Genomic DNA, 22,156 nt, shown 5'->3' with positions numbered 1-22,156 from the left:
CTTGGAAAGGTCATGTAACTCGTAAATAACAGAGCCAGGAGGGGACAGTTTTCTGCTTCCTAGTGTGATGTTTCTCCTTTACGTTAGGCTCTTTGTTGCCTATTTAGCTTTTCTTTTCTTTTTTTCTAAATACATCACTGACACCCTCTACACAGGCCATGTTGACACCTAGGGATTTCATGTGACAAGGTTATCTCACATAGCTTAAGAGGTGTAGCTTAGCTTGTCTTTTGGCCACTGTATGAATATGTGTGTCCTCCTATGTATTAAGGTGAACTGACTGGGAACTGAGGCCCAGATGGTCTCAGTTAAATGTTCTGACAGGAGAAGCGAATGCCATTTTATCAACCACAGGTAGGTGCCTTTTGACTGCATGACCCCAGGCCTAGTTTGGAGGTCTCCTGGGTTATGTGTATTTGGCACATGGAAATCTAAAGGTTTTAGTCGTTATTTGGAAGGAGTTGGTTTTTTGAAGTTGTTTCTCTCACTGAAAATGACTTTTTGTTCACAGAGCTGAGTAAGTAGTAGAAATAATTGAAAATGACCTGAAGAAGGAGGGTAAAGTGGAGGTAAGGCATATTAGCTGCTAGCTGATGTTATTGCTTGAAAGCAGGCGGTTTTGTTAGATTTTGTACACTGTATGTGGTGTAAAGAACAAACCTTTCCATTTTTTTTTTCTGAGAGCCATGATGTTATCTCAGTAATTGAAAATAATCTTCTAAAGTTGCTCTTTAACTAGATTTACACAATCCCCTTTCAAATCAGCTGTTATCTGCCCTTACATTTCACAGTAAATGTTGCTGTCTGCACAGCCCCTGCTAACAAGAAGATCAAGTGTAACTCTTTTCATGATTTGAAATAAAGTGTTTCTATTGTAATTATCCTGGCTCCTGGTTGTGGTGTTACAAGGGAGCTCCTTTTTTCAGCCAGGTTTATGAGGAATACGGGCTTTCCGTTCTGGTAGTGTTCTTTTTCACAAACATCTAAGGATGCGTCATTTTCAATCATTTTAATTTTTTATGTTTAAAAATGTTTTCATAGATAGTGCACGGTGTGGGCTGGGATTAAAGAGAGGTGGGTTTGAGGAATTTTTTTCTTCTATACTGAGTGATACTTGAGAGGCATGTGTTTCTATCTTCACTGACCTCATTTTGGCAAAATTAGAATAAACACTATGCCTATTAAGCTGCAGTAGGTAGGTTTTAAATGGAGATGGTGACAGAGGTAAACATTAAAATGTGCTGCTAGACAATGTTGTGAAAAGCTGTGGAATCTTCTCTGAAATTCTTCGAGAACAGGGTAAATTCTCATATGTGTAGGACACAAATTCTCTGAGTCTTATATACCGTGATAATGCATGTAGCCCTCTACTAGATTGTGTTCACATTTTATTTTTATTTTTATTTTTTTTATATTTTTTTAAATTTTTATTTATTTATGATAGTCACACAGAGAGAGAGAGAGAGGCAGAGATACAGGCAGAGGGAGAAGCAGGCTCCATGCACCAGGAGCCCGACGTGGGATTCAATCCCGGGTCTCCAGGATCGCGCCCTGGGCCAAAGGCAGGCGCCAAACCGCTGCGCCACCCAGGGATCCCCACATTTTATTTTTAAGTTATTATGTTATCCCCCTTGCGTTGACTTATAAAAGCATTTTGCTTATTGTAGGCTAGCAATTTTCAATAAAGTTTTCTTTAAATCATATTTCTAATTACTTCCTCATGGAAGATAACAATCAACAACCATGAAAGAATAAAAGGACATTAAGTCCTATTTAAATTTGGAATATCAATTAAATCTGAGATTATACATAGGAAGGTCTCGGTAGGTATTTTTCTGCTGGTATTTTGGGAAGGAAGTCCTGAGGGATGGAGTGAGGAAGGGAAGGCACTAACTAAGGCAGCTAATTGGTTTTCCGACTTCTCTTGAATATGGCCTCATGGCTCTTCTTCATGATGTCAGTTGGAGTAGTTAGATTAAGGCCTGGCTCTTCCATTTAACTGTGTACATTAACTGTGTAAGTCCCTTAAACATTTTAAGCCTAATAACTTCACTTGAGTGCAAAATGAGACGGCTAAAATGACCCTTTAAGATTCTCAACTTCTCTGAAATGATGAACTCTTCAATTTAAAAACTATTCAGTATACCTAGAGATAATAATAAAGAGTGGACTTGTGAGCCATAGTTTAAAAACTACATGGTCTGCCATTTTAGGCTACTTATTGTATTGACCAATCCCATTAGTAGAGATAATTGAGAATTGACTGAATCACTTTGACACCTTAATTACATCAACAAAAATATAAATATTGCATAACTATTTCATGTAATGCTCCACAGGCTTCATATTAGTATGTGACATCTTTTTCCTAAAAATTCTTCTGATTCCAGGTATAGTAATTATTGTTTTATATTGTAAATAGTAAGAGAGTAAATATCCTGCCTAATCCCCATTGTCAGCTACCCACAGTGCCTTTTTTTTGGGACTGAGGGATTCCAAGTTAGTGCTTGCCCCAGATTATTACCTTCCATTTGGTGAAAATAGGCACCACTGGCTTACTCTTGTTGGAGGCAAGAGACTGCAGGTTGTGCTCCCACTTTTTTGGAAAGATTTTTAAAATTAATTTAGGGAGCACAAGCAGGGGGAGGGGCAGAGGTAGAGGGAGAATCTCAAGCAGACTCCATGCTGAGTGTGGAGCCCAACACGGGCCTTGATCTCATGACCCTGAGCTCATGACCTGAGCCCAAATCAAGAGTTGGACTTTTGACCCATTGAGCTTCCCAGGTGCTCCCTCTATTTTTCTTTCTAGATCGTGTCTTATCTAGTTCAGTACTTACTAAAGCTACCACTGCTCCAAAGACATTGGAGTATTCAGAGAGAGTTACACTCAAATTTTAGCCCATGGTTCATGAAGCAGATGAGGAAATTGAGAAGGAAGAAAACCGAGACTCTAACAGTTAAAAGAAAGCCAACTTGGCACCCCAGATTATCACAGAACACTGAGACTTGGATGACCTGTAGAATGAGTAATAGCTGCCACCCGGCCACCTTCCCTTCATTCTTCTCAACAGTAGGCTGTCGACAGTACAGGGAATCCAGTGGAAACCGGAGGGGAGGTATGTGTGGAAGAAAAGCAGATGGCTGCAGGGGTAGCTGACATCTCTCCCAGAGCTGTAGGCACACTTGTAAGATGGAGAGACGGAAGTGGTAGTGAAGTTTAAGTTGTCCCAGGGCCACTTTATTTTATGAGTGTCTCACCTAACAGATGTTGCTGGATGAATTCTTGATACATTTGTGGACACTGAGCTATCCCTCAGAATGTATCCCAGCAGTCCTCTCCATCCCAGACACACCCAGGCACCTTAAACATTATTCTTCTACTTGCACCAGCAAGTCCAGCTTTCCTTGACATTAGGTGCACAACCAGGGAAGGGGGGGAGGATGTGCAGTAATTGGATGTGCAGGAGGAGGCAGCATGACCTAGAGAAGGGCAGAGACACATGCTTTCATTTTATTATTTCTGCTTTTCTTCCTCTTCCACTGACCACTTGGAACACTGTTTCCAATTCCTCTTTTGTAAAAGTTTGTAGTATTTTACTAATTGAGGCTGGAAAGTGACACAGACTTGGCTTAAAGCAATGAGAACATTGTGAACGCTTAAAAATGTTATATGGCAGGAATCCTGGGTGATTTAGCAGACACAAATGAGGAGGAAGAGGAGGCGCCACCGTCCCTCTAGTTGAAAAGCAACTAAAGGCGGGTCCTAATAGAGTGAAATTCATCTGAAAACAATCCAGTTTAATCCCCTAAAGTGAGGAGACTTTCTGAAGCTGGTGGGCAGGGGGTTGATATTTGTGACATGCTAATGCAGTCATTTCTGCCAAAGATAGTTTTATATATTGTTAAAGAATTTTTTTTTCTCACTGTATGAAATGTGCTTTGAGAGTTACTGCATTTACCTGAAGTAATTTCAAGGTGTTTGGAAAGGTGACAAGTTCATGTGGTGGTATAGAAAGATGGGAGTACTATCTTTTAGGTACTTTCCATTAGTTTTCGTATGAAATAAGGTGGTTTTCTTCAGACTGAAAGCTTTTATTAAATTTTTTTTTTTTTTTTTACTGATCTTAGTTCTGAGGAACTTGATTTTTTTTTTTTCTTTTTTTAAACCTCAATTTCTCTATCTCAGACGAAAATCAGGTACCTGTGGTCATTTCTGATCTGAAAGTGTTCTTTCCTGGAAAGAAAATGAAGACAGGGAGGCAGAAAGACAGACCCTCAGGCCTCTTTCTGTGACTTTGGGCAGCTCACTTAGAATCTTGGTGGTCAAGATTCTCAATGTATTAATTATGCTTGCGTTTTTCTGTATTTCAGGAATTTGGGGAAAATAAATGAGATAATAGTAAAAATATTTGAACTCTAGGTAAGAAAAATGCTATATAATCATAATTGACACAACATTCTCTGCCAGACAGGTAGTGTTTGTTTTCTTTGCTTTTTTCTACAGTAATGCTCTAGAAAATGTGTGATCCTGAATTTAAAAAAAAAGGAAAACACAGTACCCCCTTTGGTCCCCTAGAAAATATTTTCCCACAAATCTAGTGCATTTGAACTCTGTTTTGGGCAAAGGGTCTTTTTACTTTCAGTTTATATAGCGTAGCTGTTGTTTGGGTTCCTTTTGAAATTTCCATTTTTGATCTAGCTTATGAAATACAAGCAGGGGAACAGTTTAGCCAAGAGAGTAGGTTAGAGGGAAGGAATGATGGCAGAGGCAGGCAATATGGATAGAACCAGTGAAGTTACCAGGCCCTAAAGGAAACAAAGCACTGGGGAGGTGTAGTGTGAGGCGAACATGCCGATATGCTCTCTAGCTATGGGGAGGCTTTTACGGGTAGCAGGCCGCAGTATACGGTGGGACTTCCAGTCCTCTGTACCCCTCAGGAGAGTTCAAAGTGAGTACCTGGTACTGACATTCATAATGGTCACTAGGGGCCATTGAAAGTAAATGACAGTCATTTTGTCTGTTTTAGTGATGTAGAGCCGTGCACCATGGCTCATTTCAGGATTTCGTTTTTAGAAGTTTTAAATAGAATTTTAGTCCCAGGTGACAGTTTTCTGCTCTCTACAAAGTACACTTAAACAGACTGGAATACTCTTTGATGATGACAGATAAATTAGGTGTTTATTTTCATTATCCAAATGGCAAAAATGAATAAATGAATAAACTAATACATAATCGAACTATGTTTTCACAGTGCATCATTGTATGGATGGAAGAGAGTCCTACTGTTGAAAGCCTTTCAGATGAGTAGATGCTTCTGCATCCTGTGAGGTATTCCCCCAAGGCCCTCTGTCATCCCTATCATTGTATATTTTATGAATGATTAAGCAATTATGTTACTCTCCTGATAGAGTATAAGTTTCATGAAGGCAGAGACCATGTCACTCTTACTTCTAATTGTAGTTCCAGACTCTAATATGATATCCATTACATAGGAGATGGTCTGTGACTATCTGATGGATGGATGGATGGATGGATGGATGGATGGACAGACCAACCTAAATATAGTGCAGCTTGATTATCCTGTACTGTGGCTGGATCCAGACACCACCAAAGAAGTAGTTATCTTAAAGTGTTTATATCTACACACTGCAGAGATATTCCTCTTTATCCTTCCAAGGTGATGTAAAATGCCGTGTCTGTGGAAACCTTTAGTTCTTACTTTCAATGCTTATTAGATGTGCAGCTTGGAATGTCCACCTCTGATTTAGAGTTTTGTGATTATTGTGATCGATAGTGGCTTCTCCATCATAATCTCCATTGCTTTCTATTTTTAAGTGAGACATTTTCCTTATTAGGCATTATTCAGCATAGCTGGAGAGATTTAGGAGTTAGGTGGGGGATAAGTTTAACTTAACTCCAAGATTCTGTGACTATTGGGATATATGTTTAATTATGTATCTTTAGGCATGTTATTGAAACTAATCAATTTCCAGCCCATGTTTTCATTTATTTAATTTTCTGACACATGTTTTCTTTGATCCATTCTGTAGCTTTTTCTATAATAGAGCTACCTTTCTGTTTTCTGGCCCTTGAGCAAGAACCACCTCTTTTTTCTTGTGCTAGGTCTGTTTTCTAGTTAGCACTTTGACAACATGACTTGCTACTGTTTGCCTCGCTTTCATACCCCCAAAATCTGAATGGACTTAAAACAAACAAAAACATCTTTATTTGTGTCCATGTTTATTATTTTTGTTACTGTTTGTTACTGTTGCTACTAATATTATCAATAACAACACTCATCAAATACTAATCATCCTATGAGTATTATAAATATCATTTCTTTTAATCATCTAATTTAAGCTCTATTACCTAAATACTATTGTATCCCTGTTTTACAGGTAACAGAACCAGGGCTTACAAGTTAGTTCAGTAACTTGCCCAAAGCCATTCGAGTAGTTAGCTTTAAAGATTTTATTTATTTGAGAGAATGAGAGAGGAGGGAAGAGGAGCAGGTGGTAAGGGAGAGAGAATCTGAAGCCAACTCTATGCTGAGCACAGAGCCTGACATGGGGCTTGAACTCAAAGCTGTGAGATCATGACCTGAGCTGAAAGCAAGTCGTACACTTAATAGACTGAGTCACCAGGCGCCCCTCAAATAGTTAGCTTTAAATTAAACTTTTTATTTTGAGATAATTATAGATTCATAAGTGGTTATAAGAAATAACAGACATCTCTTAAATCTTCTACAGAGTTTTTCCACATGGTAATATCTTGCCAAACTATAGCACAGTATCACAACTGGGGTATTCACTACTATAGTTAAGATATAGAACATTTCCATAACAGTGAGGATCCTCCACTTTACCCTCTTTTTTTTATGCCCACACCCACTTCCCCTCTTGCTTTTCCTCATAGTGACCACAGCAAGCATCGGTCTGTTTTTCAGATTCTATAATTTTGTCATTTCATGAATGTTATTTAAATACAGTACATGGGGACACCTGGGTGGCTCAGTGGTTGAGCGTCTTCCTTTGGCTCAGGTCGTGATCCCAGCGTCCTAGGATTGAGTTCCACATCGGGCTCCCTGCATGGAGCCTGCTTCTCTCTCTGCCTGTGTCTCTGCCTCTCTCTCTCTCTCTCTCTCTCTCCCTCTCCCTCCCTCTCTCTCTCTCAGTGTCTCTTACAAATAAATAAATAAATAAATAAAGTCTTTTAAAAAAATACAGTACATGGACTTTTGGGTCTGGCTTTTTTTTCCCCACACAACATAATTCCCTGGAGATTCATCCAAGATGTGTTTACCAAAACTTTCTTCCATTTTATTGTTGAGGAGTAGTTCAGCTTTTTTTTTTTTTAAGATTTTATTTATTTATTCATGAGAGACACAGAGGGAGGCAGAGACATAGGCAGAGGGAGAAGCAGGCTCCCTACAGGGAGCTCGAGGTGGGACTTGATTCTGGGAATCCAGGATCACGCCCTGGGCCGAAGGCAGGTGCTAAACCGCTGAGCCACCCAGGCTGCCCAGTAGTCCAGCTTTTTAACTATTATCCTGTCAAAGAACTTCTGGGTTGTTTCTATTTTTTGATACTCTGAATAAAGTTCTTATGGATGTTCATGTATAGGTTTTTAGTTTGAACATGTCTCAGACTCTTATTTCTCTGGGGTAAATGCACAAGAGTATAATTGGTGGATAGTTTTATGTTTAGTATTAAAAGAAACTGCCAAGCAATTTTCCACAGTGGCAGTACCTTGTACATTCTCACCACCAATGTATGAGTGATGTGGTTTCTCTGCATCCTTGGGCAGCATTGGGTGTTGTCATTTTTTTTAATTTAGCCACCTGACAGGTATCTAGTGATATCTCATTGTGGTTTTAATTTGGATTTTCCAAATTCTTTGGTGAAATGTCATGCCTTTGTTCAGATGTCGGCATGGTTCAGGGCTGGATAGTCACATGACTGGTGGTTAGCTGTCAGTTGGAGTAATGGGGATGGCAGGCCACATGACCTCGTGCAGGCCAGCTTGGTGACTTTTCAGAGTTCTGAGAGAGAAGTAGCACAAAAGGCCCTTTGACACCTTGGAACTGGCACACTTTCACTTCCCCTGTGTTTTGTTCCTCAAAACAAGTCACAAGGCCAAGCTAGATTCAAGGAGTGGGGAAATAGAGTCTGTCTACCTCTCGATGAGTGAAGCTACAAAGTCAAATATCAAAGGGCATGGGTACAGAGAGAAACGGAGAACTGGGGGCCATTTCACAATTAATATACCACATCAGGCAACTTGTATAATCATCTTTCACCCATTTTTCCCCTTCATAACCCACATTAACCTTGGAAACAGTGTGCCTTAGTGAAAATATATTTGACTGGGATTTGGAAAATGACATGTGTGTTTAAGAAATTGAATTAAAGATGCCTAGAGCCCTAATACTTTCCAGCTTATGTACCAACATTTGCCTATGACATATACTGGATTTGCTTCCATTGAAATGAGAATAAGGGGATGGCTGGGTAGCTCAGCTGTTGAGCATCTGCCTTTGGCCCAGGGTGTGATCCCGGAGTCCTAGGATTGAATCCCACATCAGGCTTCCTGCATGGAGCCTGCTTCTCTCTCTGCCTATGTTTCTGCCTCTCTTTCTCTCTGTGACTCATGAATAAATAAATAAAATCTTTTTTTAAATTCTTTTTAAAGATTTTTTAAAAAGATTTTATTTATTTATTTATTTATTGAGAGAAAGATAGAGAGAGAGAGAGAGGCAGAGACACAGGCAGAGAGAGAAGCAGGCTCCATGCAGGGAACCCGAAATGGGACTCGATCCTGGGTCTCCAGGATCACACACCCCAGGCTGCAGGCGGCACTAAACCGCTGCACCATTGGGGCTGCCCAGTAAATAAAATCTTTAAGAAAAAGAAATGAAAATAGGACAGTTAGAGATGATATTTTCATCTTTTTTTGTACTGTGTTACATAGGCTAATTTCTGCTCAATCATTTTCAACTCATCTGCTTCTGGGACAGCCCCTACATTCATTTAGCAAATCCTTACTAAGTGGCAGGGACTAGGGATAAAAAGGAGGAAAAAGATACGTGCTGAGAACTTCTAGTCCAGTGAAAGACACGATGTGCATAACTGTGGCAAGTGGTATGTTGTATCTCCCACCTCATACACGTTTTTCTCTGGACATTTGGCACTTTTCTTTTCCTTACCAGTAATGACATGGCCTCAACTCTTTTCACTCCCAGCCCTAAGTATGCAACCACATGTACCTATAGACTGCTTAAAACTTTGTCTGTGGACAAGTGTTTCATGTGACCTGGCTGAGTGACAGTGTTCTGGCTATGGTTTTCTAATTAGTAGGAGATTTCTCCATTTGCTGGGTAATTCTGCTTGGTCTGGCTGGAGGTAGTTCAGATTCCACACCTTAATTATTTTATAGCTTCGGTGGAAGGTCTAATATTATCTGTAGTGTGTTACTTCTTTTGCCAAGATCGCACCAAAAAGTAATCAACATGACGTGCTGCCATATTACCTACCTGACAACTTAGAAAACAGTAGTGGTTAACCTTATGATTTCATTTTTGTTGAAAATGTTGTAACTGAGGAAAAAAGTCTGGGAGGATATATATCAAATGTTAGGAGTCATAATTTATGGCTAGTAAGCTTAATGATGATTTGTTTTCTTATTTAGGCTTAATTGTGTTTTCTATTCTTATGCTGAAAAAATGTATTATGTTGTAAATTTTTTTTTTAGTTTATATGAAAAGAAAATAGGGCCCACAGGTAATGATTTATAACCAGAGAGGAAGCGTGAATGTAAGAGGCATTAGAGCCTCACAGGTGTACAAGGTCCTGATTAAAGTGGTGACAAAGGCCTCCTGAATGACTGTTACGTCAGCATAGAGAGAGAGAGAAAGCAGATTTAGGGAATTCTGACCAGACTTCATTCTTTGATGTTAATTCTGTATTCAGTCCCCCCGGCGTCTCTATTTCTCTCTTCCCTTCATTCAGTGTGTCATTCATACTCAAAGATGATGCTTCTGACAGTGATGGTCATCTGGAGACATGGATGTAGCTGAAAATGCTCATATTCAACCAAAAATCCTTTCAATTAGGAACATGCTTTGAAGTTTTCTGTGCAGTGTAGAATAGAGAAGTGGTTTGTGTTCTGGGGTTTGTAACAATAGAATCCTTTCTTTTATGTGCAGAGCAGATAGAGTTCTGGTGATGTGAAGGATGGAGAAACATGTGACCTCCGAGTTTTCTAGTGTGGAAAATGAGTGCAGCAAACAGGATATGCTGCATTGTGAAGCAAGCATCCTATTTATGGATGTAAGGTCAACAGGATATAAGCAGATTTAGTTACACAGGCAGTCAACATGAATTAATATGTACAATTTAGAGTCAGGAGCCCAAGACTAATCATTCAAAATACAAGTAAATACATAGAGGAAATACTACAGTTCAAGTTCCAGTTCTGAAATGTAAGGACTAGCTTCCTATTAAGGAAACTTGGTCATAATAGGATGAGAAAGAGAAGGAAAAACCAGCCTAAAAGATTCAAGACAGAAAGGTGAAGCATTACTGCTGCTGCTGGTCCCCTGGGATTCCCCTTTGATGGCAAGGATTTATACTGTCTCACATTTCAGAAACCATTGTAGGAAGGACCATATGCACTGAGTAGTAGAATTTTTCCTATGCTACTTCACTAATGAGCTCAAAGACTCATTCAAGCCAACTAGGCCAAAAACAGAAACAGAAATGTTGAAGATGTATCTTAACTTGTCCTCTCTCCCCTAACAAATGTAAATATCTCCACAGCACAACTTTTTCTATATGTAGCTGTGATCAACCTCCTTTGTCCCCCTAGGCATTGAGATGCTAATCTTAATTCTTAATTCCAGTGTCTTCTGGCAAGATTCTAGGATGGCATATCAATATATAACAGACAATTATATTACTATATACTAACAGTGAACAATAAGAAATTGAAATTAAAATGCCATTTGCAATAGCACCAAAAATATGAAATACTTAGGGGTAAATCTAATAGAAGATGTGCAAAACTTTTTCAGTGAAAAACCATACAATATTGTTGAGAAAAAGAAGACCTAAATAAATGGAGAGCTATAATTGACGTCTCAATATTGTTATAATGTCAGTTCTTTCCAAATTGATCTATAGATTCAGTGCAACCCCAATAAAAATGCCAACAGTTTTCAAAATTACAAGATGAATCTAAAAAATCACAATGATATGCAAAGAACCTCGAATAGCCAAAACAACTTTGAAAAGAGAAGAACAAAGTTAAAGGACTAAAACTACCTGCTTTCAAGCTCAGTAATCAAGAGCGAGGCTCTGGTGTTACAATAGACAAATAGATTACTGGAACAACAGAGGGAGTCAGAAATGGATCCATGTGTGTAGAGACCATTGATTTTAGGCAAGGGTACAATGGCATTTCAGTGGATAAAGGATTGTTTCTTTAACAAATGGCTCTGGGAAAAAACAAACAAACAAATGGCTCTGGAATACGTAGATATCTATAAGGGGAAAATAAATATTGAACCATACCTTATAGTATATTTTTTAAATGAATATAAAATAGATTGTAGACATACATGTAAAACCTAAAACTATAAATCTTGTAGGAAAAAAACATGGAGGGGGCACCTGGGTAGTTCAGTGGGTTAGCATCTGACCCTTGATTTTGGCTCAGGTAATGATCTCAGGGTCATGGGATGGAGCCATGCAGGAGGGCTTCTCACTCAGAGGAGAGTCTGCTTGCCTTCTTTTCCCCCTGCGTCTCCCCCTGCTCATGCATGCACACACTTTCTCCCTCTCTAAAATAAATATATCTTAACACAAAGAAAAACATAGGAAAAAAATCTTTGTGACATTGAGTTGGACAAATATTTCTTAGATGTGATATCAAAACCACAGTCCATAAAAGAACAAATTGATAAATTGGACTTTCCCGAAATTAAATTTTTCTGCTCTTCAAAAGATATTAAGAAAACACAAACATAAACCACATATTGGGAAAAAACATTTGCAGATTTATCTGATAATGGATTTGCATCCAGAATTTATAAATTACTTTCAAAACTTAATAAGAAAACAAGAAACCCTCCAAAATAACAAACAAACAATTTGAACAGATATTCCACCCAAGAAGAAATATGGGTGGCAAAATCATGAAAAGATGTCAACATCATTAATCATTAGGAAAATGCAAATTAAAACCCCAATGAGATAGCATAATACACATATTAGAATGGCTATAATTAAAACAACTATATAAAATGTTGATGAGGATATGGAGGAAATGGAGCTTTCATACTCTGTTAGTGGGAATGTAAAATGGCACAGTCACTTCGGAAAGTAGTTAGGCAGTTTCTTAAAAATTAAACATACACCTACCACATGATTCATGCATCCTAACCTTTAAATATTTACCAAAGAGGAAAGAAAACATGTGCCTGTACAAAGACTTACATATGAATGTTGATAGCATCATACTTTGTAATACTCAGAAAGTTGAAACAACTCAACTATTCATCCACAGAGGAAAGGACAGATTCACTGCAGCACGTCCATGTCTATGCTGAAACTACTCAGGAGTAAAATCAAATGAACTATCGATTCATGCAACAACATGGATGAATCTCAATATAATTATGCTGAGCAAAAGAAACAAAGCAAAAAAAAAAAAAGAGTCCATAGTGTACAATTCCATATATTTAAAACTATAGCAAATGCTGGTAAGTTTATAGTTTCAAACAGCGAATCAGTGTTTGCGTTGGGATAGAGAAAGGCAGAGAAGGGTGGGAGGGAAAGATGAAAAACTTCAGAAATAGTGTATATATATGTTCATTATCTTGATTGTGATGATGATTTCACAGGTATAACCATAGATTAAAACTTATGAAATAATACACTTTAAAATGTACAGTATATTGAATTATTTCTCTATATGGCTATTAAAAACAGCATAGTAAAATGCTATGGTAGGTAGGAGGGCAGGGAAGGACAACATTTTACAGACATAAAAGAGTGGGTCAGTCTTTTCCTAGCAGAGGAGAGTTGGCAAAGACTTTACAGAGGAGGTGATCTTTTCTAAGCTGAGAAAGAAAAATAAGCATTTGTCAGAACTGCTATAAAAACAACACAATGCAGGTACAGAGGTAGTGTTGGTGAGGTCTGAGTGGTGTGAAGGAGTATGGCGAAAAAATTTGAGGACTTTACGAGAGGTTGAGAATCCTGGCAGCTGTAGAGGTAAACGAAACTAGACAAGTAGGTAGGATTCAGACCATCAGGTCTTGCTTGTCATCCTAAGTATTAGGATTTTGGATTATAGGCACAGGGGAGCCACTTAAGGCATTTAATCTGGGCAGTGAAAGCCATATTTATCTTAAGATTATTGTCATACTAGAATGAACTATGATAACTATGATATGTAAGAGTTTTGTTAAATAAGAAGAGAATTTTCCATTGTTAAAGGTTCTATATGAATACTTCCTATGAAAGTATTTTGTTTTGAATGGACTTGAAAGAAATTTGGTCACATGGAAATTTGGTACTATTTCTAAATTCACACATTCATCAATCTATTCCAAGGCTTTCATTGACCAAAGATTCCAGACCAGTTATATTGCCTTAATCTATTTTTAATATATTTTTAATTGAAGTTCAATTTGCCAACATATAGTATGACACCCAGTGCTCATCTCGTCAATGCCATCCTCAGTGGCCATCAGCCAGTCACCCCCAACCCCCGCCCACCTCCCCTTCCACTACCCCTTGTTCGTTTCCCAGAGTTAGGAGTCTTTCATGTTTTGTCTCTAATTTTTCTTTTTTTTTTGTCTCTAATTTTTCCCACTCATTTTCCCTTCTTTCCCTTATAATCCCTTTCACTATTTCTTATATTACCTGTATGATTGAAACCCATATAATGATTGTCCTCCAATTGACTTCCTTCATTCAGCATAATACTCTATAGTTCCATCCACGTCGAAGCAAATGGTGGGTATTCATCATTTCTAATGGCTGAGGAATATTCCATTGTATACATAGACCACAGCTTCTTTATCCATTCAGCTTTCGATGGACACTGAGGCTCCTTCCACAGCTTGGCTATTGTGGACATTGCTGCTGTGAACATTGGGGTGTAGGTGTCCCGGCATTGCACAGCATCTGTATCTTTGGGGTAAATCCCCAGCAGTGCAATTGCTGGGTCGTAGGGCAGATCTATTTTTAACTCTTTGAGGACCCTCCACACAGTTTTCCAGAGTGGCTGCACCAGGTCACATTCCCACCAACAGTGCAAGAGGGTTCTCCTTTCTCCACATCCTCTCCAACATGTGTTGTTTCGTGTCTTGTTAATTGTCATCATTCTCACTGGGGTGAGGTGGGATCTCATTGTGGTTTTGAGTTGTATTTCTCTGATGACAAGTGATCTGGAGCATTTTTTCATGTGCTTGTTGGCCACATGTATGTCTTCTTTGGTGAAATTTCTGTTCATGTCTTTTGCTCATTTCATGATTGTATTGTTTGTTTCTTGGGTGTTCAGTTTAATAAGTTCTTTATAGATCTTGGATACTAGCCCTTTATCTGATATGTCATTTGCAAATATCTTCTCCCTTTCTGTAGATTGTCTTTTAGTTTTGTTGACTGTATTTTTTGCTGTGCAGAAGCTTTTTATCTTGATGAAGTCCTAATAATTCATTTTTGCTTTTGTTTCCCTTGCCTTCATAGATGTATCTTGCAAGAAGTTACTATGGCCATATCTTGCCTTAATCTAAATTGTCAGAGTGCTCCAATGCAGAGACACAAGAATGGAAATGAGAACTAAGCTCAGCAGCCTGGATATTTGGAAGGCATCTCAGTATGGTTGAGCTCCAGTGGTCCAACCACTAAAGACCAGGCCCACCTCTCCCTAGGGTGCTTTGAAAAGCCCCCTGTGGTATTTAAAAACCAGTATTGCAAGGGCAACTGTTAATCTCTCAGCTAGAATGTTTTACTTTGGACACCATTAAGGGATGTTGGAAATAATGATACTGGCATGAGTGGAACATTGAAGAGGAAAGCCCCCTAATTACCAATCTGCCTTGATTCCACTGTAAATATTTCTACTACCTGATAATCTTTGGTCACTAAATCCAGAATATGCCAAAATTTGCTTTTCTGGTAGGAAAAACTTACTATTTTTTCTTCCTCCTGGGAACAGATCTTTAGCCATATGTGTTGGAGAACTAAATCTCCAAGGAATACCTCTGTGTGCATCTGGGGAAAACCTAAAGATTTTTTTGCCTCTGACTTTTTTTTTTAAGATTTTATTTACTTGTTTGAGAGAGAGAGAGAGCAAGAGAGGAGAGAGCATAAACCGGGAGAGGGGCAGATGGAGAGAGAGGAGCAGACTTCCCGCTGAGCAGAGAGCTGGATGCAGGGCTCCAACCTAGGACCCTGTGATCATGACCTGAGCTGAAGGTAGATGCCTAACCAACTGAGCCACCCAGGTATCCCTGCCTCTAACTTTGAACGCTAGTGGCTTAGAAATCTTTTGATCATTGTTTAAAAAAAAATAGGGATCCCTGGGTGGTGCAGCGGTTTGGCGACTGCCTTTGGCCCAGGGTGCAATCCTGGAGACCCGGGATCGAATCCCACATCGGGCTCCCGGTGCATGGAGCCTGCTTCTCCCTCTGCCTGTGTCTCTGCCTCTCTCTCTCTCTGTGACTATCATAAATAAATAAAAATTAAAAAAAAATAAAAAATAAAAAAAAATAAGATCTAGCACTTAAATTTTTGTTGAGTACTGGGGATGATGATGAGCATTAATTTTGCCATATGTTAGAATTATTGGGCTATGTACCATAGCTTGTTTTTAGTATTCTTTTAAAAAATATTTTATTTATTTATTCATGACACACACACACACACACACACACACACACACACACACAGAGGCAGAGACACAGGCAGAGGGAGAAGCAGGCTCCATGCAGGGACCCGACATGGGACTCAATCACAGGTCTCCAGGGTCACATGCTGGACTGAAGGTCCCACTAAACCACTGAGCCACCCAGGCTGCCCTGTTTTTAGTATTCTTATCTTACATGCTGGGAGGAGTTAGTATTACATTCAGCAAAGAACCCTGAATTCTTAAAGCTCCTAAGTAAAAAACAGTGAAATAGAATGATGGTGAGAATAATTTCACTTGCTTCATAATTTTGCTATGATGATTAATTGTTGAGTTACTCAACTACCTTAAAAGATGGGGAGAAGTGAATGTGTTTGTTAATATCATCATTGTTCTTTTTACTGTTATTCTTAGTTCAGAAAATAACATCAGTCACATTCTCAGATCAGTGGTATGTGTGGGTTTTAAATTAAGTCAGAGCCTACTAATTGCCAGGTGAGGAGCAAGGCCAGTCCCCTGCTGGGAAACAGGTGCATCTCTGTTCCCATGTTGCTGACGTGGTCCTTGCTGTTGTCACTGAGCCCAGCATTTCCATGGCTCCTTTCTCCAAGGTGAACTCCAGCCTGGGCCACTGAGGCCCCTCTCTCCACCTGTTTAAAGGTACAGGAGCAAGTTATGTTTGTCCCTATGTAATATAGATTGTTGCTCTAAAAGAAGCCTTTCAAACTTTAAAGAATCTTTCCTGTGTAAGCTCTGACTTGGTTACAAAACCATGGTAAGTGGGGTCTTTCTTATCCCTCTAGTACATAATTGTAACTGAATTTGATCCTTGCCTTGTTCTTATTAACATCAAAATACATCCATGTAAATACATTCCTTTGAATGGGACTAATTCTACTTCATTTATAATAAATCTTCATTGAAGTTCAGATGAGAGGATGAGTTCTTGACCATAACTTGATGAGAAACCATTATAACTATTGATGATGACAATAATATCTGATAATTACAAAGTATTTACTGTGTGCCAGGCACTGTGCTTCACCTATGGTTACTAATTTGATCCTTGTAACAGTTATCTTAGATACTCTTATTTTTCTTATTTTGCAGATCTGAAAACTGAATCTCAGAAATTAAGTAACTTAGAGTTATACAGCTTGTAAAGGGTGGGGGAAGGTTCAAACCCAGGCAGTCTGTTACTGGAGTCTGTGTTCTGAAGCAGTGCGTATTATATTGCCTCTTAATTATATAATCTTTTAAAGAAATCATCTTAAAGACTCCATGTAAATTATGACTTAAATGACATTAATATCTAAAATAAAACAGTACCATTACTACAATTTATTGAGTGCTTACTATGTCAGGTACTGTGCTAGGCACTTTGCATGTATTATTTAGTGTTTTGCTGTACTATTTAATCCTTTTAATAATGCTTTGAGGCAGGTATTATCATTCACATTTTGTAGATGAGAAAAATGAGGCTTAGAGAGGTTTACTGGCCTGCCCAAGGCGAGAGAATAAATTTGAGATAGGATTCAAAGCCAAGACTTTGACTCAAATACTTGTGTTTTTAACCCTATGCTTAAAGATAATAAAAAGAATTCAAATGGGATTGTTCCATTCATAAGCTGCTCTATTAAGTAAGTCATGCCATTAATTTTGAACATTTTAGTCAGTATAAATAACTGATACATAACAGAATGGCAGCAGGTTCTCAAATGTTTTTGTCTTCACATTTAAAAGTGTTTCAAGCAGTGGGATTGGTGCTTATGTAATGCTTTTAATTGTTGGATAATTGAAAACCTAGAACTGAGTTTTCTTAGCCTTTTTAGTGCCATGGATATTTTTCATGCTTTGGTGGAGCTTATATCCTGCTTCTCAGGACATAGTAAAGTATGTGAATGCTTGAAATAAAATACATAAAATGAGAAGGAACCAATTCTATTGATTACAATTATAGTTATTAAATTATTAAAAAAGATTTGTAGTAACACATATGCTTTTTAAAATTAACACAGTGTATTAGGTCTGGCAATGGGCATAATGACCACTGTAATTTCAAACTGGTTATTAGTGACGATATAGGTGATATTTTGAAATATCAGCAACAATCACAGTGTGATATGAAAATATCTATTGCTTCTGTTGCAACAAACATAGAAGTACCATTAATGCTACCAGGATTTGTTACTGAAATTCATAATGGAGCCAAATGCTAAATTTTAGCTAGATGTTGGTGAAAATACAGATCTAATGTTTTCCAATCTAAGTTTAAGTACCTTCATGAATTATATCATGAACCTCCTTGGGATCCACGCACCTAGGTTAACAAACTCTAGTCTAGAGATATGCTTAATCTTATGCCTTTCAAGTAAAAGGTATCCTTTTTTGATGTACTGTTCACAACCAGGCCCTCAAATTTGTTTGGCCTCAACATTGCCAGATGATCTGGGATCCCCTTAACTGCCACAACATATAAGGTGGCACCAGCGGGTTCTCCCTGGATCTGAGGAAGGCCTAGAAATACTTTCTGCTCTTCATGGCTTTATAGTATTAGTTGGTTATTCGTCTGCTTTTGAAGTATGAGACACAGCCATCACCATTTCAGATTTTATAGTTCTAAATAAAGAAGGCAAAAAGCATAGAAATATACTTTCAAAATTGAGAATGGATTACATGTGCCCAGGAAATTTGCTCTGGAAGGGCAATAACAGTAGTAGAGGCAGTGAATGGGAGGCTTTACTGTTAAAAGGAAGCGACTGGACCTTATTGCAGTGATAGAATCCACAGGATTTTACCATTCCCATATCTTCTTTCTGTGCACAGTAATAGTATTGTATGGTACCCACTACACTGGGTTCATTCAGAAATATTTATTACATTTCTGCTCTGTCCCAGGCACTGAGTTAGCATTTGTCTATCATTTGGATCTCACAATTCTTTGAAATTATACCCATTTTTTAGACTAAGAATAATGCCTGTAGTCATTTTGATGTGCTTGTAAATAGTAGAGTCAATCATTTTACTTTTTGTAGCGAGTGGTACCACATACGCTTGTCAGCTCTCCCAGCCTGAACAAATTAGCTGCCCCAATTCCCAGGAACATCTGAGACTTGGTGACACAGACTAAAGTGATATATAGGAACGGTGATTTTCAACTGAAATTTGCTGAACTTGTTAAGGGCAGACAAACTGCATTTTGAAGTTCAGATTGCTATGTGGAGGCAAGAAAGCAGGTTTCAGGTTAATGGGTTTGAAGCCAGATTACTTTGTGCTTGACTGGCTTTTGGTAAATCAGCCATATGTTACAAGTCCCGTCATAAATTGTTTGCTCTCCTCCCGTTTTTCTTCTGTGCTGTTTTATTTGCTGTCGCCCATTCATTCTTCTCTTTTCCATGTTTTTGCCGCCTTTTCCCTTCTACTTTTCTGAAATTCCCCATCACTTTTCCTCAGGATCCGAAGGAATAGTGAATCCTTTGTACCCTATCAAAAACCTTCTAACTTTCTGTTCAGATGGTTTTCTCATTCCTGCTATCCCTCAACGTAGGGTCATTGGGTAAATCCTGCGTTAGTTATACTCAGCATGACCACTGTTTTTATTCCAGTAGTTACACTGTCTTTCTGTATACTGCTCTATCCCTAACCTCCCTCTGCTCTTTAAAACTACTTTAGATTTTATCTCTTATTACCCAAAGATAAACTAAAGTTTGTCCTCATATGCTAGTTGTTTCAGAAATTTTTAAGTCAAGTTTTACTCTTTAAATTTTTTTTTCCAATGACATGTGATACAAGGTTACACAAATGCGGACATTACGGAAATAGATTAATGTAGGAAATAAAAATGTGTGATCCCATAATTTTCTCTGCATTTAGGATCTATTATTCCAAACTCTTTCCTGAGTATATACCCACATATATTAATATAGTTACTTATTTTTTATGAATATGATTATAACATGCATATTTTCCTACAAGTTGGCTTTTAAAAATATTACTCAGCTATAATTCATAGACATATCTTCATGTCAAAAGGAATTGATATACCTCAACTTTTAAAGGGGTTTAGGAGATCTTTTCTTTTAAGGATTTTTTAAATTTTTAAATAATTTCTACATTCAACATGAGGCCTAAACTCATAATCCCAGAATCAAGAGTTGTGTGCTCTACTGACTGAGCCAGCCAGGCACCCCTAAAGTGGTATAGGAGATCATTTTATGTCTATACCAGGATTTATAAAATCTGTCCCTTATAGATGGATATTTGAGTCGTGTATCATTTTTTTAACCATCACAGAGTTGCAGTGAATATTCACATATATTCTAAGTGCCTGTGAAAATACAGTGTATATGTGTAGATATGTATTTTGACAATAAAATTAAAGGAGATTTCAAAAGCAAACTGATATGTCTATAATTCACCTCTCATCTAGTGGTTTTGAGTTTTCTCTATTCCCTTCCAAACTTCAGCATTTTGTATACGTGATTTTAATCATAGTGTATTTATCATTTTATATCTTGCTTTTTTCATTTAGCATAATTTTATAAACACTTCTCCATGTTAATAAATTTCCTTGGTGGTTCTAATGGAAATGTCATTTTCCATTATATTGATATATTCTGACGGATGTTTTTGTCTTCTCTTTGTGTTACCTGTCTCGTGATGCTTTACCAGTTCAGGCTAGTTTCTACTACAGTTGCTTCTCTTCTTGCATACCCTTTGTTAAACAGCTTCTTCTCTCTCCACTCTTGTGAAACCTTCTGACCAGAGGTATCTTCAGCCTTGCTACCTCCTTTGTGAAGCTCAGGACCCAGCATGCTCAATAAATACATGATCATAATTTTCTAAGGAGTGCCTTCCTAATTATCTCCCTAAGCGTTTTCTTCATGTTGCAGTGCCCTCTACAAATACTACCTTCTGGAAAAACATGTACTCTGTTGGTAATCCATAAATGCTGAGAAACATGGTAGGTATAATTTATATTATATTTATGCAACTGCTTTATTTAGGCAGTTCAGCACCAAGGAGAGTGACTATTTGCTTTAGCTTGGGTTCAAGGTCAGTGGAGGATTTACTGTGTTTCGGCCTCTATAGTGCTGTTGGCAAGATGTAATTTTTCCATAATAGATGAAAAGCCAAACCCTGTATAAACACACTTTAATAATGGTGAAAGCACTGGCAGTGCTGTACACTGAGGAAATATTAAAGTTCACACTTCTGTAGCTTAGACTTAATTGAAGCAAATAGTCTTCATATTTACATTTGGGTTGTTTGTTTTATTATCAGTTCTTGGAGTGGTTTGTCACATGCCTTCCATTCCCCTACACATAACTGCTTAGCAGCCTATTCTAGGATTCCATTTGGTCTTTGTCTTGTCTCCAGGCCTGGGGACAGATTTACATTTTCCTTTGTGTGTTTTGGAAATCCTTGACATGGTACCCTGGCCTCCTTTCCTCTGAATATCTCCAGTGCTGAGAGGCACTGCTTCCTCATTAGCTGTGGTTCACTGAAAAAAAATGACTTCAGGGGCTTATTAGGATCTTGAACCGAGCTCTTTTCGTCTGTTTGTATAACAGGTTCTCAGAACTAGTTCAGGGTTGCCTAGAACCTGTTTTCAGAGAAGCCTCGAAGTCTCATGCTTTCTTTTGAAAGGAATACTAGCTATTCCATGTGCTCTGTGGACACAGTAGATTTTCACTGAAACGGAAATCTTGTCTAGGATAGAAGAGAATGGAAATCTGCTAAATCCAGAAGAAAATCACCCTGTTTTTATGCAGAAAGAGACAGCTTAAATGCTTCTTTTTCCTCCCTGTGTGTTGCCATATTTATCCTGCTTCACCTGCCTCTTCTGAGGCCAGGGGAGGAAGATTAAGTCTCTTCAAGAGCTGCATTCCTTTTCTTTCTAGTGCAGTGGTATGAGCTATTTGAGTTGTGCCTTGACCATCTTTTCAAGAGGCTTTAATAGAACTTGAGGATTTATGCCCGAGAACCCCCTGAGCTGGACCTATTACAAAGTCTACTACAAAAGCTGCTTGAAAGAATTTCTGAGTTAATAGGAAATGAGTCTTTCTTGTCTTCCAGTGAAAATGTCCTGGAGGAGTGTGATTTGAAGGGTGCCTAAAATCCCATTAGGCCTATAATATCTTATCCACCGACCTTTGTTGCGATTTGTAGTCATCACAATTAATTATTTGAGTTTTGTCATTGTGTCTCTTAAGAAGTACTAATGACAATTCAAATAAA

General features: G+C 38.2%; 1 protein-coding gene across 7 annotated transcripts in view; it reads left to right on the top strand.

Moving 5' to 3' along the window:
• The window catches only part of ENOX1 (ecto-NOX disulfide-thiol exchanger 1), a 548,612-nt gene that overhangs the window by 20,080 nt on the left and 506,376 nt on the right, over window positions 1-22,156 (top strand). The window contains exon 2 of one of the 7 annotated variants that reach the window (XM_072782959.1): window positions 5,253-5,329. The exons of the other annotated variants lie outside the window; for them this stretch is intronic. The gene's annotated coding sequence lies outside the window, so the exon portion shown is untranslated. The remainder of the gene's footprint in view (window positions 1-5,252; window positions 5,330-22,156) is intronic. 7 annotated transcript variants of the gene reach the window in all.

This window comes from Canis lupus, chromosome 17 (assembly GCF_048164855.1).
Source record: "Canis lupus baileyi chromosome 17, mCanLup2.hap1, whole genome shotgun sequence".
Classification (NCBI taxonomy): Eukaryota; Metazoa; Chordata; class Mammalia; order Carnivora; family Canidae; genus Canis; species Canis lupus.
This window is presented reverse-complemented; position numbering and strand designations above follow the sequence as displayed.